This window comes from Alligator sinensis, unplaced genomic scaffold (assembly GCF_000455745.1).
Source record: "Alligator sinensis unplaced genomic scaffold, ASM45574v1 scaffold49_1, whole genome shotgun sequence".
Lineage (NCBI taxonomy): Eukaryota > Metazoa > Chordata > Crocodylia > Alligatoridae > Alligator > Alligator sinensis.
The window spans coordinates 1,236,221-1,254,494 of NW_005841970.1; positions in this window are offsets into that span (position 1 = coordinate 1,236,221).

An 18,274-nucleotide genomic window follows, 5' to 3' on the forward strand; every position below is an offset into this window, starting at 1 on the left:
AGCAGGAATTTACTTAATAATTCTACTGATATTGCATGATTCAGATTAGATTCCAACACATTCTTCCACACAGTGGGAGAATTCTCAGCCGCTGTACATTGTCATAGCCCCATAGCTATGGAGAACCTGCATTTGTAAATCATAGAATCCCACAAAGTTAGGGTTGGAAGGGACCTCAGGAGGTCATTTAGTCCAACCCCCTGCTCAAAACAGGACCATCCCCAACTAGATCATCCCAGCCTAATCTTTGTTTTAGCCGGGTTCCAGTGTTTACTACCCTTCTAATGAGAAAATTCTTCTTAATCTCTAACAATAAATTTCCCTTGCTTTAACTTGAGATTGTTGCTCCTTGTTCTATCATCTGCCACCACTGAGAATAGCCTAGCTCCATCCTTTTTCAACCCCCACCCCCCACTTTCAGGTAGTTGAAGACTGCTATTAAGTCTCTTCTCAGTCTCCTCTTCTCTAGAGTAAATAAGCCCAGTCCCCCTAGTCTTTCCTCATAAGTCATTTCCCCCAGCCCCCTCAGAGTGCCAGATTTAGGCTTAAACTACTTAAGCTACAGCTTAGGGCCCCACAATATGAGGGACCTCTAAATAAGAAAAAAAACCTGACTCAATAACAAGTTTTATAATAATAAGTTGATAAATAACAGAGATAAAGGACATATGGGAAAATTAAATATGTACATTTTCATTCTAATATGACAAAAATATACATACTGTACATTGGATTATTTTTATCATATGGGGCCTCTTAAACTGGACATAGTTTAAGGCCTCAGCATGTCATAATCTGACACTGCCCCCTGACCATTCTTGTCAACCTCTGCTGAACTCTCTTCAATTTGTCCACATTCTTTCTGTAGTGGGGGTCCCAAAACTGAACACAGTCCTCCAGATGTGACCTCACCAGTGCTGAATAAAGGGGAATAATCACTTCCCTTGACCTATTGGCAACACACTTACCATGCAGCCCAGTATGCCATTAGCCTTCTTGGCAACAAGGGCACACTGCTGGCTTATATTCAGTTTATTGTCCACTGTAACCCCCAAGTCCTTTTCTGCAGAGCTGCTGCCCAGCCAGTCCGCCCCCAGCCTGTACCAGTGCATGGGATTGTTCTGCCTTAGTGCAGGACTTTGCACCTGTCCTTTTTGAACCTCATGAGATTCCTTTTGGGCCAGTTCTCCATATAACAGGGAGATAATGCCCTGTTACAAAGTGATATGAGTAAACTTACCAGGAGTCAGAGATGCTGGCCTCAGGAAATAACATCATCAAATGGTGTCCTGCAGTGGAAGATTCAAATACTTGTAAAGAGAAATACTGATCATTTACCAGAAAGAAACAGGAAAGCATTGAAAAGTGCACCACCTACAAGCCTCAACCCTCAGAAGGGGAATAGAGTGTGAGAGAGAGCAAACAGGAAGCTAGAGGCAGCCTGTGCGGAGGCACGGGAACACGACAGTGACTTGTTAGAACTGACAACCTGCTCCGGAGAAGGAGACGACTTACCTGTAAGAGTGAGGGGTGAGACCACTCCAGTAGACGGGAAGATGTGGCTCTCAGGGACACCCTGGAAAACCAAAAATAGAGAAGAGACAATATAGGGTGAGAGTAGTTGTTGGTATCTCACCAGGCATAAAAGACTGTGCATTGGGACTTTGTTGATTATTGCTTCAGGCAAGCCCACAACAGGTAACTTCGGTAAGGAATTAACGAGCATTATATAAAATCAGCTGTGTGATTTGCAATTATCTTCTGTTTATTAATTCATTTATATATTCTCCCATCAAAGGTGTGGCCGGAGAGTGAATGGATGAAGATAACTGTTAGGTCCCCAGGTTCACAAGTGGGAACCTTTTTGGCCTTACGAACCTGTAACACTCCAATTAATCTAGGTCCTTCTGAATCCTAGCCCTACCCTCCAGTGTATTTGTTTTGATCAGTAGAGCAAGAACTTGGGCTTCCTTAAAGAGGAAGAGTAAATATATAGGGTGACAAAATACCATTTTTCAAACAGTTTTCTATCTGTGCTGCATTTAAAAGGGAATCACAGAAGAAAACCCCAGGAACATTTGAAAATAATGAAGGGTGGATTGTACAAACACAGGGATTGTTTTCTCTAGAAGATAATACATACTCAGGACACTGCCTCAGAAATTATTACCACAAGTTAAATAACAAGATTTTCAGAATGAATTTGGCCACATTCCTTCTGATCCTCTTTTTCTATTTATCTAAAAAAGCCATTAAATGAATATGGCGGGAACCAATATACATAATGAAGTTGTAGACATTTCTCAACAATACATACCATATTATTGATTCAGTGGCGTTAAACCAGAGAATCTGGCTGATAGAGTTATATATTACTATTCCAAAAGGATATTTTTTAGAAAAATATTTTCGGCTCTGAGGATCCTTAATTTCCTCCCTACTGCATCAGTCTGGATCACAGTGTTCTTCTTTTGTACAAGAGAATTGGCAAGAAACTTTCTCTGACATTGATGAAAATATTACCTCCGGAAAGCTACAGAAAGTATTTATGTTATGAGCATCTGCTGTACTACTCCAGTACTGCTGCTATTCTGTTGAAAATTTTATATATCTCAGTTAATTCTTTTCATAATCTCTTCCTCTGTTTTCTGTTTCCTCATAATAAGAAATCCATTTTTCCTGGACATTCTGTATAATTAAGTTCCCTAATCCTGTGAGTCATCTTGTTAACCTTCCCTATGACATCTCAATCCCTGTAAATCCTTGTTACATGACCAAAAATCAAAGATCTTATTTTCTAGTTCCTTCTAAAGTGTAAGGACACTATTTGAATTATCAGTTTAGTACTTCTGTCCATAAATCCCCAAAATGCATTTATTAAATGTGCTATTATTGTCCCTCAGAAAAAAAAAATCTATATTTTCTCTTAATATTTCACCTCATATTTTTTTCTCTATATTATTCTGCACGTTGCATATACCCAACAGGCCTACCACTGTTTCTAACCCAGTTTATGAAAAGCATAAACACAGAGTAGAGACGTATCTAATGGACTAACTGGATTGAGAAATGCATAAGCTTTTGTGAGCAAGAGCTCAGTAGAACCTGATGAAGTCAGGTCTTGCTCACAAAAGCTTATGCATCTCTGATTCTATTAGTCCATAAAATTCATCTCTACCCTACCTTTGGCCTGACTTCAGACTAACGTAGCTAACGACCTTTCTGTTTATAAATAGGATTACTTCACAGTTCTCTACTAGCTAATACCCAAATATCATCATACCCACCGATGATTTTACCTGAATTTGGCTTACATTTAAATACAACAGAATTAAACTCAGAACTGATCCTTGCAGTACTCCACGTATCACTTTTCAAAATTTAAAGATGTTTTCATTTATGAGAAACACTTTCAGGTGAGTTCACTATACATCTTGGCTAAAATGACTACTGGTTTCCTTACTCCCTTTATTGTCACATGCTACCAGGAATTCTTGCTATAATGAAACAAACAAAAAATCGCTTTATAGACATATTTTCAATAACCACTAGATGGCACCACAATGATTTGTGAAACTGCACTTGGCACATTCAGAGTTGTAACACAAAAGCTGTATTCATTTTTTGTAGAGCTAACAAAAATGGTTCAGACAGTTCATACCATTTTGTTAACACTACTGCAGTGAAGTACCTTGTCTAGATTGTGGAGTTTAGTTATGAATGATTAAATAAACAGAGCTTTGTGGCAAGCAGAGCGAGGCCACCTAATCTTGGCAGAGCTGCAAGCTCTTTCAACAAGGTTTGATTTGGCCCTGTTATTTTACACTTATTAATTCTGAGGAAAAAAATTTATCTTGACTTCAATAAAAAATTATATTTCAATAAAAACAAAACAAACACAATTAAATACAGGATTGTCAGGGATAGGTGCTGTATGGCTATCGCCCCCATCTGCCTGGCATCTTACTTACGTCATTGAGGCAACAGACTGTATCACCACCACCAACTTCTGATATCCTGTTCTTGTCTGCCATGTCTGGATGCACTATTAACTATTGGGAGCTGGATGCTGGGTTGGCAAAGATCCTGATGATTCCTTTGGAGGGTTTTCTTTGTGGGGCTCTGCCTCCCCGTATACCCTACTGTCACTGGTAGGTGTTGTAAGGTTTTGGGGACCTCTTCGTCAGCACCTTGCCCCCCAGCGATGTCAGGGTGAAACCCTATTCCAGTGCCACCTAGATGGTCTGGGCGCTGCCCCTTTTTTCTCCTGCCACGTCTTTGATGTTATTGTTGGGGAGGCAGTTCCCTGTCGGGGGCCCAGAGGGGTCTCGACCCTGTGGGTGTCTTCGTGGGGCTCCAAACCTCCCCTTTACCCACCCTTACCATATCCTCGGCCTGGGTAGATGCTGCTCCTCGAAGGTCTTCCCCACACTGCCGTCTTTGAAAGGGCTGGATCTTCCTGACCATTACCCTTCAGGGGTTCACCCCTTGTCTTTGGGCTGGTTTCCCCTCTTCTAGAAAAATAAACTTGCCCCAGCCAGGGTCCATTGTAACTTAACAAAAATGCCAGTGTCTGCCGGTGGAGCTCCCGAGATCGTCTCCCTCATTCTCTCTCTCTCTCGGGGTCCCTTTTATCTCCCTTCAGGGTAATTATTCATCCCCTCCCTTCTCACAGGCGGGGGCAACCCTATGCCCCTTTCCTACCGGTCTTTCTGGAGTCCCTGCCCTGGAGCCTGGCTAACCTGAGGTCCCATCTTCCTGGTCCTCCCTGCCAGTGTCACCCCTCTCCTCCTTCAGGGGGCTTGCAGTCTTCATGCTTTGCCTCCTCCGAGGCTGTCTGAGGATAGCTGCGGGCTTGAGGGTCTGCCCTCAACCACGGTACCTGGGCTCCCACTCAGAGCCATGCCACTCCCCAGCAGCGTCCCTCCTGGTTGCTGCCCCTCAGTGGGGCTCCTTTGCCCTTGCTGATCCCTGAGCCTGCCTCCGGCCACACCAGTTGGGGTCCCCTGGTGGATGGCTGTCTCCTTCCCTGGGTAGCTGGGGCTAGAGCTGAAGCCTCCCAGCTCTGGAGCCAGCATCTCCCAGCTGGTGTTTCTCTTCTCCCCCCCGGCTCACCGCCAGCTGGTTCCCCAGCTGCCTTTTGAGCAGTCCGCACTACTTGGGAACCATGCCCCCAGCTCTCCCCAATACGCAGGCTCAGGCAGCTGTGAAACTGCAAAGCCTGTGCCTGTGCTGGCATCCACGTTCGGGTCTCTTCCCAGCTGCCACCTGTCTCTGTTTCTGCAGTAAGTGTCGGGACATGCTGATCAGGGTCTGGGCCACGCTGATGTGGGGGCTCCTGCCTCCCCTCTCACACCTATCCTTACCAATTTTGAAATTCTTGACATCAGGGCCTGAATCATATGTTACCCCATGGTCACTGACAGTTCAGCACTAGCGGGGCCAATAGATACCCCAAAGTTTAACTCCTTCTCTTGGGACAGCTAAGGCCAGTTCTCTCAAAGTCCTCACCCCTTTTTTAGGCCACGTATTTGCCAACACTCAGATCAGTCCATTTCAAGTCCACCAGGCCATTAAAGTATCCCCCATTCCTGGGTTAAGTAGTCTGGCTCATAGATTTCATAGACATTAGGGCTGGAAAGGACCTTGCAAGATCATCAGGTCCAGCCCTCTGCCCAAGGGGCAGGAAGTCAGCTGGGGTCAGATCACCCCAGCAAGATAAGCATCCAAGCATACAAGAGAAGCATCCAAGCTCAGTTTCTTAGAGGACCTAATCTAATAGCTAAGTGAACAAACAGGACTAATGAGGCCAATGTCTGTTTCTGGGCTCCTGGGTCCATTAATTTGGGTCTGCCCCTGTAAGGACAACTCCACTTTCCAAACAAAAAATCTTCTCACTGGGTTCTTCTTCCTGGGTTGGGTTCTCGGGGTGAGAAGCTTCAGAGCATACTTCCAGGAGGAGAGTTCTCCCTCCACTTACTCTACCCACACCAGGGAAGAGACAACAAAAACAAAAAAAGAAACACAGAAAACACCAGGGCTGGACCCCTTAACTCTAGGAATGCTTGCTAGTGGTTCCATAGCTTTAATGTTTAGCTGGCCATCTCCAAGGTATTCCTATTCCAACAGGTCACAAGGAAAGGCCAAGATAGATGTTACACTTTAAAACCCGATAATATGTTACAAACCGTAACATGATATATGTGTATGGGGTTAAATCTCATTTAGGGACCCAATCATCATGTGATAACTAAAGCTCGATGGATGCAGTTTAGCTGAACCACATGTAGTTGAACCAGGTTTTGTGACTGGTTTTGTAACGTCTGTCATGCAAATGTGATTTAGTGTCTGTCGTTGTTGAGAGTTATGTAGTTTGTCCACTAGGTATAGCTCCAGAGCCTCTAATTTCTTATTTCCACTCTTCCTTGTTGTGAGTGGGTATACTGGGGGTGTGTGCGTGGGGGGCTGTGCACAGGGGAGAAAGAATATGGAGGGGGAGTCCATACTCCCCTACAAACCCCACACACTGCCATACCCACGATCCCCACAAAATCCCACCCACACACACATCCCCACACCTTCACAAACCCCCTCACACACAGCCCACAAATCCCCACGCCCGACACCCTCCGACACACAAGTACCTGCATATATTTCTAAAGAAGGTTCAAATTGTGTTATATTTAGTTTAATTTTTTAAAAAGTAATTAATTTTGCATAACTTTGAATTTTTCTGTGCATAATTTTGAATTTTTCTGTGGATAATTCCCTGTGGTGTAATAATGACTCAGATATGGGTGTGAGAGGGTGCTGAGACCAGGCACACCCAGTGCAGGGTGCAGACATGGGTGTGAGGTGAACCTGAGACTGGGCACGCTCAGTGCAGGAATCAGACATGGGTGTGAGACAGAGCTGGTATTTGCCAACACTGAAAGTAGCTGCTTGACGTACACAATAATGGGATGATGTCACAGCAAGGAGCACCCTGGCAAGTGCGGCCAGTGTGGCGAGGCCCCGAGAGGCAACCCTGTCAGTGACTGGAGGTTGGGCATAGGCACGACTGGGACACATGAGGGCTGGTACTTACCTGCAGGGCCAGCAGAGGTGCAGACAGCAGGACCACAGGTACCGCATCCACCCTGATTCATCAGTTCATGCTGGCTGCGGATTGGCTGGTGCAGTAGGACAGCTGTCGTAGGAGTGCGCACCACACCAGCAGACAGAGGGAGCTCCAGTATGCTTAAAGGCCAAGCTTAAGCTGGAGTGTGATGTGTATTGAAACCGCTAGTACTCTACCAGGAATCATGCCAAGTTCTGGAAACTCATATCCTCCAAATAAAGATGGTTCTGTTGCTACCAACACTGTGTTGTTACTGCTGTGGGGGCAAAACTCTTGGGGCAGAAGTGATATCTTTTATTATTCCAATTAAATAGTTTCAAAAAAAAAAAAATCTTTGCAAGCTTTTGGGCTCAGACACCCTTCATCAGGCAAAGGAGAAATCAAAGGTGTTAAGAGTTCTTCCAGGTAGAAAGGAAACTTCATCTTGCAGAGGAGAAACCAGAGATGATGGGATTTCTCCTGAGTGGAAAGGTCAGTTTGTAAAAAGCTGCTCTGTGAGAACGTAAATTAGGAGCAGATAATAGCTGAAGCATTACCTGAAGGTGTCAGATGTCAGGCAGGGTGTTGAATTTGGCTTCTTCTTTGTTCAAGTTGTGAAGGAATACAGGCTTGGGTTGTTTTTCCTGAAGGGGTCAGGCAATTTACCCTTTTCTGTAAACATATGCAGGATTACAGCTAGGCTAAGGGAATGACTGACACTAGCTACCTAGATGATCTATCTTTCTATCTATCTAAAATATATATTTTTCATGTGTGTATGTGTTTGCTTGTAGTTTCTATAGTAACCATTCAAGAAAAAAGGATTCTTAGAGAAATGGAGATAAATAAAAATCAGTGGTCTTCTTTTTGTTAGGGAAAGTAAAGGAAGAATATGGTTTAAATCAGGAGTGAATGATCCAACTGCTTCTTCCCCTGCACCCAAAGCTATAAAGATAATGACTCTTCAGCACCGAGATTCCTTGTATTTTAAATGCTCCATGTCTCCCATTCCTTGGGGATTCCCTGACATGCACTAGCTTTGTGCATGACACTAAAAGGGGCTTGGTGTACCACTGCTGCAGCTCAGAAGTTGGAAGCTGTCCTCCAGATTCCAGTGGAAACATATCACTTATTGCTGTATATGTTTCTGCTTTCACATTGCTCTTTGGCTTCCCCATGGTGTGTACCACTTGCTGTGCTTCTCATGTTTGTGTACACTACTTCACTTGCACTGCTAGCTGCTGGGAATGAGGCTGTGAAATAGAAATGCTGTTCTTTTCAGGCACATCCCTTTCCCCTGCTCTTTTCCACTGCCTGCATATTTTCCTTGACTTTGGACCCTGTGAGAAAACAGTGGTCAGATAGGCTGTTGAGAGAGATGTTAGGGTTAGTTGGATAGTAAGTCTGCAGAGCTTTTCTACAACATTGCTACATTGCTGTCTCCCACGGACATATAACTGGGGCTAGTTTTTACATTAAGTTTTATCCACTCATCCATGCTAGGGGAACTTGCACTGGAAGGCAGGTGAAGATAAGCCACACTGTGAAGCGTGGGCCACACTGTGACTGACATGTTAACAGAGCTGTGCCAGTCCTTTAGCGCAGGGTTTGCCAAACCAATCCCTGAAGGCTGACTTCTTTCATTAGACCATCTCAAATAGTTGGAAAAATTCTTCTTTGCAAGCTTTCGGGTACAAATACCCTAAATACATTTGTACCCAAAACCTTGCAAAGAAGAATTTATTCAATGATTTGAGTTGGTCCAACAAAAGATATCAGATTTACCCAAAGAACCTTGTCTGCCTACGTCAGCCCAACATGGCTACAAGCTGCACCCCAGAGGGCTGACCTTTCTGTGATCCTCTCTTCAGTCCACAACAATAAAGTTTCACAAGCAAATGGATAGAAAGGCGGCTAGCAGGTAGGAGCAATTAGTGAGCAATTGACTTGGTAATTGCTACCACTGTGAAGTCAAGTAGCCCCTTTACCATAAACAATGGTGGGATGGCCATCTCCTCCCCACCCCATCCCCCAAGAAGAAACCAGGCTCAGAATAGCAAGCAAAGAAATTTTATTCTTTGCAGAGAGGAAAGCTTTAATTTATTTTACATACATACATACATACATACAGACTATTAATTACAGCTAAATTAAAGCTAAATTATTAAAGCTAACTATTTAAATATTAAGTATTTAATCTTTTAATATTCATTTATTTTTTTAAGGTTAAATATTTAAGCTTTCAGAGTATTTAAACTAAAGATAAGTAATTAAAGCTAAATTAAAATTAAACAGATATATTTTCTGCCTAGAACAGTGCCACTGGAAGCATGAAAATTCGACTCACATGAATCTACTCTATAAAAAACATCATGGCATGTAAGCACCATCCAGTGGCGCTACAAGGTACATAACACATATAACCGAATGAATGTATACCACCCCTGTAGGCAGTGGGTGCATCTAAATTGGATGCAGTTGAATCCACATTTAGATAAATCACTTGCACGTGTATCAAGGCCTGAAGTTGATTAGTGGCCCTCTGACCACTCTAGGTAGAGAATCTGTCTCCTCCTGCCGTTGGCCGCAGGCAGCTGCAGGCAAGGGAGACTCCCGGTATTGCCTCCATCTGCCAGGTGTGGTCCTCCTTCAGCTGCCTCTTTTCTGCACTGGAAATACCCTCCTGTGCCTTCCATTCACCTATTTGCAGGGAGCACACGCTGGCTGAGCATCCTGCCCTACCTGAGGTAAGTGTTCTTTAAGTGAGTCTCGGGGCTTTTCTCTTGCCCCATGCTTTTCCCTTCACAAGGATCAGCCTGCTCAGAACGGAGTCAACCTTTAACACTGAATACACAATGAAGATAAAGTGCAGGAAGAGTATTTATGGGAATGAAGGAATTAATAGGAAGTGCAGCGTTGCTCATCAACACAAAATATACCTCACTAAGGGCTGGATGCTGTACAACCTTACTTGTGTAAGTTGTGGGCTTGTGTGAGTAAGCATGCATGTGAGAGAGTCAGACTTTACAGTACCAGCTCTTAAATCTGTTCAACCTGGCCTCTGTTTTAGTTCTCACTGGTGTGTCTACACCAGATGCTTAATGCGCAGAAGACTAATTCTGCACATTAGTGCAGTGGGCAAAACCTGTGCTAATGCACAGTAGATATAGTCTAATGCACATTAACATCACAAAAAAGGGTTCAACTGCACTAATGTGCAGTAGTGCTGATTACAGCACATTAAGTTAAGACCTGTCATTACAGGTACTAAACTTAATGCATCATAATTACAGCCCATTAATGAATATGTAGATGTGCTCACTGTCTTGCTGGTCCTGGCAGGAGCCACAAGTATACTCTTTAATTGCCCCTTAACACTGACTGTTTACTTGACCTGTGAAGTTTTTTTCTGTGGCATGATAAGAACTTGAAATCAATGATGTATATATTTAAATACCACTGCTCAATGTAGAGTTTACAGTTACCTGGCTAGTCTTATGCAATACTCTCTGTTGCTTGCATACACACAGTGTATTCCCCGATATTTTATTCCATTTCCATGGGACCCATGGAACACCATGTGCCTCCTACCACTGGGCAGGTAGGGGATGTGGTGCAGCCAGCATGTGGCTCCCAGGGCAACTGCAGTGGGGCACAGAGCCTCAGTGCACAGTAGCAGCCTGCTTCTACCCTGTACACAAATCCAGGGGGCACGTACCTCCAGTGCCTCCCCTGGGGTGTGCACAGTGATGGGAGCCTGTCTGCACCCCTGGATGAGTTGCCTGGGGCTCCAACTATGCCATGACCCACCCCAGGGTCTCATTTACCCCAGTCCCTGCCCCTGACTCTGCCCCACTACCTCCCTCACTGTAGAGGCCTCTATCTGCTCCCCCCCTTCCCCTTCGCTCCCCAGTGCCCCTCTCCCCCCACACTTACCTGCTGGGCAGTGTCTCTGTAGCAGCACAGTCGAAATATCTTTTAAGTTGTATTCAGGCCCCCCCCCACCCCATAATATTTTCTCCCACTGCCTATGCCTCTCCCTTGTCTCCTGCCCAAATTTGGGGTTTGAAGGACAAAACATTAGTGAAACCTTCAAGGAAACTGCTGTCACAACCTACTTAACATTGGTGTATTTGGGCACAGACAGAAGAGCAGTTCTCCATTGCAATTCACAGTGCTTTGCAGGAAGCGCTATGAATTGCAGTGATCCCCCAGACCCAACAGAAGTTCACTATTGTGGAGGGGCTCCAGCCCACCCATCCCACCCTCCAGCATTGGCTGGGGAACCCCAAGAATGATCTCCCTCTGTTCCCTTTCCCCCCTCCCATTCTGAAACAGCATCCAGACTGGGAAGTGGGAGTGGCATTGCTACAGCAACCAGACTGCAAGCAGCTGGAATCCCCAACTCCTTGTCCCAGACCGTCCTCTGGCAGGGGGGCGGGGGGAAGGGCTCCAATCCACCCACCTGACCCTCCAGCACCATCTGAAAACCCCCTCAGACCAAACTCCCTCTGTTCCCTTTCCTCCTTCCCATTCTGAAAACAGTGACAGTCTGGGAGCTCTGCAGACACAAGTTACAGAAAGTGTTCCATTTTGGAACATGTTCATCTGAACTCTCATGTAATGAGGGTTCAGATTTTTGTGGGATCAGACCCTTTTAAAGCAGTCTGCAGCCACGCAATTCCGTTTGGTCACAACCGTAGACTGCTTTCTGGGGCCAGATCAGGTGAAGGCTGTCACTTCTTTCTGCATCCTTTATCGCACAATAGTTTATCATATATTTTTTCATAGTTTGGATAATGCCTTTAAGACTTGTTCTTATACAAAGAAAATATATTGTTTAAAAAGTAATTTAAAAAATATTTTTAAAAGTTAAGCTAACCAAAGAAGTTAGAGAAGTTGCTGAATGTGGGTCAAAAGGCAACAAATACTGCAAGAGGACCTGAGGTTAGAAACATTCCATTTTCATATAATTGTTACACTTGTCAATCTTCTTAAGAGACAGAATTAAACAACCCTGCTACAACCTGCAACAAAAAAAATTGTTTTACTGTTTGCATTTAGGAGTTACAAAAGTGAAAGGTCAGCACTGCCTTAGTACACTACAGGTAGTAGCTGCATCAGCTTCCACATACATTTTTCATGGTTCCATAGCATGATATGGCCACTTTAATGCCAATCCCCTCTCTTACTGTTGACTCTGTGGTTAGTTAGGTTTCACAAACAAATTACAGTTACACTGCTCTGTCCTTGCAGAGTGTTTGCCTAGGCCTCTAGCACCCATTCATTTAATGGCATGGTGGGATCTCTTCCCAGATCCCAACAATTGCATCTTCTGTCATGCCACACATGCATGACAGGACGTGCAATGGTGGGATTGAGGATTAGATCCCAGTTGTGTTGCTACTATTTGCCAATGCAGGGGGGGCCAGGATCATGATCTCAGTCATGATCCTGGGCTCCCCCTGCACCAGTTGAAATCTGGATGTCTGGTGAACCCATGTGGTCCCAGGGCTGGAACTGACAATTGCAGTGTGCAATTGGGATCTGATCCATGTTTCCACAATCAGCTGACTGTGGTTCCTAGCCCTGGACCACACCAGAGCCAGCTGAAGACTTTGATGTGGTCCCAGGGCTGGTAGAAATGTCAACAAAGCTCTGCCATGCAGCCATCATCAGCTTTAGTTTAAGATGTTTTGGAAACCAGCCAGAAAATTGTTACACATATTTTGTGGAATAATTTTGTGACTGGTTTTGTGTTTTGTGGCACCATTAATTGCCTGAACAGGTGGCCATGTTACTATTTAAGATGTGATTAACAGGTCCTGCCAGAGGCCCTAGTCCTGCTAGTTCTTATGGAAACCTGAAAGGAGGATGTGATGAGGACTAGGACAAATCTAATACACTGGAGTCAGAGCTGCTTATATAACATGCACCTACATATGCTATACTGACAGAATGGAAGGAATACTGTTAAATCTGCACTTCAGAAAGCGTTACTGTTAGTTAGTTCACTAACCACAAATTGCCTAACAAGCAGATTTTCTAGCAGCTCTTTCAGAGCTTTAACAAGCAGCCTGTCCTCTGCTAAGACAACCTACAGGCAAATATTCTTGGGTGCCTCATGAATGGGGACAACTTCAGTACAGTGTTATGTCTAAAAATTTATACTTAGTAAAAACAAGACTATCAACTGAAATATTTCCTTTTAAAAATATTACAACAGAAACTTATTTAAAATAAATATCCCATTGTAGTGTTAGGAAGTGCTTAAAAACTAAGTTGAATTAATTTTCACTTTTTAAACTCAGAAAAATATTGAAAGGTCACAAATAGGAACAGTAAGCGATAAACATAATAATGATCTGAGGTGACATTAGAAACATATGTAAAGACTTCTATGTCTCTAATTATTCGTCACTAAACTGACTTCTATTGTTCTGTGCTTTACCTTGTGCTTAAAATGTGTTCTCCCAAATTCTCTTCTCCTTTAGAAAGGATTTTTCAGCATTAGAAAGCTTTGGTCAATTAGTGAGAGAATGATTCATGTTGGATTAATTTTAAAGCTGATATCAAGTCTCTCTCATCCTGGTGATGAAGGATTTTGTTTTCACATGATGCATTTAAACCCTCTCCATCTTCTAAAAACCTCCCTCAAATCTTTCCAGACTGACAAACAGCTTTCTTTTTATCACAATCTTTTATCTTTCTGTGATCTAGAGAGAAATTGGAGTGATTTAAGTACAGTAAAATCTCCTGTAATACTCCATGGTAAAAGCTGCTATGCATAGTATCCTATGTTACTGAAAGCTGTTTGTATTAAAGGTAACCTACAGAAAGATTTAAAAATAGACTGCTGCTCTTTTTTCACTTCTTTAAGCTGTATTGCATCCAAAAAAGTATTACCTTAAAATATTATGATGGCCAAGTCAAAATTTAGGAAATGCCAGAACTAAGGAAAATGTGATTATCTAATTAAAGATTATATTATAAATGAATCAGCACAAGGGGGATGAATTAAGATTGCACAAGCAACTTTAATGTTGGCATTTCCTTATGTGCAGGCCAGGAGCGGTCCGAAGCCCTCGGGGGCGCACAGCGGGCTGTGGCCAGCAGCCCTGGCACGCGGGTCGGGGAATGCAGGCCGGCGGACTAGAATTAGGCACGGACGCGTAGCAGTTGATTAAAGATTATTTTACTTACACTGTAGATGGTCGCGGTGCAGGCAGGAAAACTTGCTTGAGTTGCAGTTACAGACAGGAAAGAAGAAAAGCGGACAAGAGTTCTAAACTCGCGAACTCTAGCCCAATCCGGCTGAAGGCTCTAAAAACGCGAGCCTGTCGTGTCAACAGGAGAAAACAACTCGGAGAAGAGCTCTGGATACACTCACATGAAGTTTGCTAGGCTCCATGGAACTTGTGCGCAGGGAAGGGGTTCGTCGAGGGATCGCGCTCGGCGACAGGGAGAGGCCAGAGGTTGATCAGACCCCTATAGCCTTCTTAAGGTACACACTGGGTCTGTTAGGCTCCACAGCACTTAGAGTTCTTCACAAAACATGAAGTCCTCCTCCTCCAGATGGTTGTGCCTTTAAGCTGTATAGCAACCCAATCACTAGCCGCCACGTGGGAATAATTTAGAAACAGCCAATAGTGGGACACACATTTGCATGCAAATGGCGGGAACTCCTTTGCACCGGGGTTTTCTCTTTGCAACTGAGAAATGCACCTTGCAAAAAAAGCTCCTCGTGGCAGGAAATAATTCAGCAGTGCCGAAGCACACACACACAAAATCACACCCTTGGGTTGTGACACCTTACAGTTTGAACACTTAATTTTGCAACTGTAACTTCCTTTTCACATAGTTTCTGGAGGTAATCTTCTAATGAAAAATAGATGAAATCTCCTATTTTCAGAAGAACCCCCCCCCCCATTTTATCATGTGAAATCAAACTTTTAGATGCATCACTCGGATTTCTATCATTTGATATAACTGGGTAATTAGCAGAGGTAGTAGATTGTTATCCTCTCTGTGGGCAGGCAACTGTGTAGGAATGACATAGCCATTTTATCAGTGGATTTGCAGCTATTTGCTGACAGCAAAGAAATACAGAGATTCAAGACTCCTGGGTTCATTTCTAGGTGTGTGCTTTAAAAGTTACAGACCATTCTTTCCATCTGCTTCCAGCCAGTCTTTATCTTTTCAGACTCCTAAACACTGCCCTTTTCCCCCCAGCTTTTATCTACCCCCCACACCTCCTTCCTCCAAACCCCTGTTCCTATCCATCCCCCTCCACCTCTGAATTCATATAGTTCCCTCTCCTCCCATCTGCTCCTGTCCACCCCCTTTCTGACTCATACTCCCCCCCACCCTGTTTCATTTCTCTACATTAGTCAAGCTATTTTTTTATTTCCTTCAATGTCTCGGTTCCAGCAGGGGGTGTTTTTTGAACACAGGAAAAGCAGTCTCCCTTCTCTCCATTCCTGTGCCTGATGCCAGCATAGCCCCTGGCTGCCAAAAGGAGAAACTGGAGGGAAACACTCAACTCAGAATCTTCAGAGATGCTATGTGCCAAACTAAGAAATCTCAGCTGATCATCTGTAATATGCCAGTTATAGGAGATCCTAATTTGGACAAATAAAGATGAATTTTTACAGGCATGGCAAAAGACATGTCTCTGGACACTACTGCCCTTCCCCTGCAGTTCAAGTTTCAGTCCTTTGCTCCAAGGCATGCAAGTGCTCTAACATTTTAATAAAAAGGAGGTAATAAAGTGGCCAGCTTTCAGGGAACAAAATCTCAGGTGCAGTGTCCTACATATATGGTTATCATTAGCCATGAAATTGATGTCATCTAGTCTGTTTTGTCCCAAATAATAGCAGCCCTGCAATTGACAGTTTAGGAGCCTGTGCAATTGCAATTTATAAAATGCTGGCTCTGAGCAAGATGCTGCCTTGGTGCCTATCCAAGGCCAGTTTTTCAAATTCAGAACAAGAATCCCATTTCTAGGGAACCTTAGGGGTACTGGGACAGAGTCTAAAAATTCAGGACTGTCCTGGAAAACGTGAGATGGTTGGTTGCTTTAGAACATAAGAATTTCTTTTTGTATACACTAGCAAAATTATATATATCTTCCCCAATTTCATTATCTTAAAAAGCTGAACCATTTCTGCTGAAACTTTCTAAACAAGTCACTATGGTACCCAACAAGGGTAAAAGGGTTAAAGTCTAGTAAAGTTACAAGCAACTGAAAACAGAATCTTATAATGGGAACTGTGGAGCAACCTTAAGAATAAGAGGTGTTAAAAGCTGCTTGCATAGGTGAATTAAATCACATCTCCGCTTGCTAAAATAGTAGCTCTCCTGGTCTACACAATGAGATTAGTGCCACTCCAGTAACAACAGCAACTCAGTACTGATGGCTGGAATTAGGGTAGTTCCTCAAGAGATGAGGCATTAAAATCAACAGGAATATCAAGTTGCTACAGCATGGTCCAGTGTAGGAAATGAGAAGGTGCTTGAGAAAGGAAGACCTGAATTCTCTCCCAGGTTCTGACATTTACCTGTTGCATGACCTTAAAATGCCAGTTAGCCTCTTTGCCCTGCAGTTTCCACTCCAACTCAGTCTTTTCTATTCTTACTGTAAATTCTTAGAACAAGAACTTTGTTTCACTTTTTTTGCTTGTATAGTAGCCAGAAACGATCCCATCAGGGTGGAGGGCCCAGGGCAAGGCAGCCTGTGTGGGGCCCCGCTTCCCATCCCACAGAACACTTATGTCGGAGAGTGAAAGCCCCAGTACACCGGCCGTGGTGGGAGGGGTGGTGACCAGAAATTCCGTCTGGAGCAGGCAAAGAGACATTCAACCTGGCGGGCGGGAAGGTGGGCTAAACTTCAAACGCGGCAGCTGCAGCCTCTCCATCTGGTTCCACAGGGCCCCCCAAAGCATAGGGCCAAGGGCGGTTGCCCCGATTCGCACCCCCTAGGCACAGCTCTGACAGTAGCTAACACAACAATCTCACTTGAAGCCTCTACATATAAGAGTAATGTAAATTAAAAAATCTTATTTGAAATACTGTTGTGCTAATTTTTTCTTAAAAACTTTCAATTCTCAAAAGGTTAATTTAGTCACTGTGATAAAAGATGCCTTAAGTGGGGGTTCCCCGAGTGATGTACTATCCATCTGGCATGGGGCCCATCCCCTCAACTTTTCTGCCACGACTTGGTGTTATTAGATAAAGGGAGGGTTCCATAGAGATCTTCTTCCTGGGGAGCCCCCGGGAACAGTAGTACTCACAGGTTGGGTGCGATGTTCCATGGGGCTCCACCTTCCCTACATCCCATCCACTCGCCAACCGGATGGGCGCCAATGGTGTGGTTTGGTCATGCTCGATCAAGCCCTGCTTGCTTCAGCGCGTCTGAGTAGGGTACTTCTGGTTTTGCTCCTATTCTTCTTTCTTTTGTTAAAAGAAATAGACCTCGGGGGAGGAGAGGGGTGTGGAGTTGCCTCCTTTCTCCCAGCCTCCTACAGGGGGCTCAAACGCCTCCCTTGCTCTGCCTGCCAGTGTCGAGCCAACTGCGCTGCTCCTGTCTGCTGCAGGAGCCTCAGCACATCTGGTGCACTCCATGCCAGAGTGCTCCCTCACTCTCCCTGCCCCCCAGGCTCCAGTGGGGCTTTTAAATCTTCCCACAGCGGCTGGAACGGCCAGCGCAATTGGCTTGGCTTTTCCCTGCCCAGGGAACAGCTGATTAAACCACCAGTGTAATGCTAGCTCACGCGACCGTGGCCGTGGTTCCTGCTCTTGCTCCGGCTGCGCCCCTGGAGGTAAGTTTTCCCTGTGGGGGGCTGTTTGTGGGGTTTGGGGCCCGCAGGGACTGCCCTTTCCCCTTTGGGAGCCTGTGGGGGTGTCTCACCACCACAGTCACTGAAATGCAGCAAACGTTAAACTCAAGTTTTATGTAATTTGACTACAAGTCCTTTGCCTTCTCAATTGCTCAACTTTTAGTCTCATTTTTTTACGTCATCACTTCATTAAATTATCCAGATTCTATAGACACTCTCAGGATAAAGAAGACAAATTCTTACAGAAAACAAGCGAAAAAGAAAACCTTTTGACTACGTTTCAAACCTGCTTAAAAAAGGGCCACAAAGGTCAGTATTTTCCTCTCACTGTTCACTT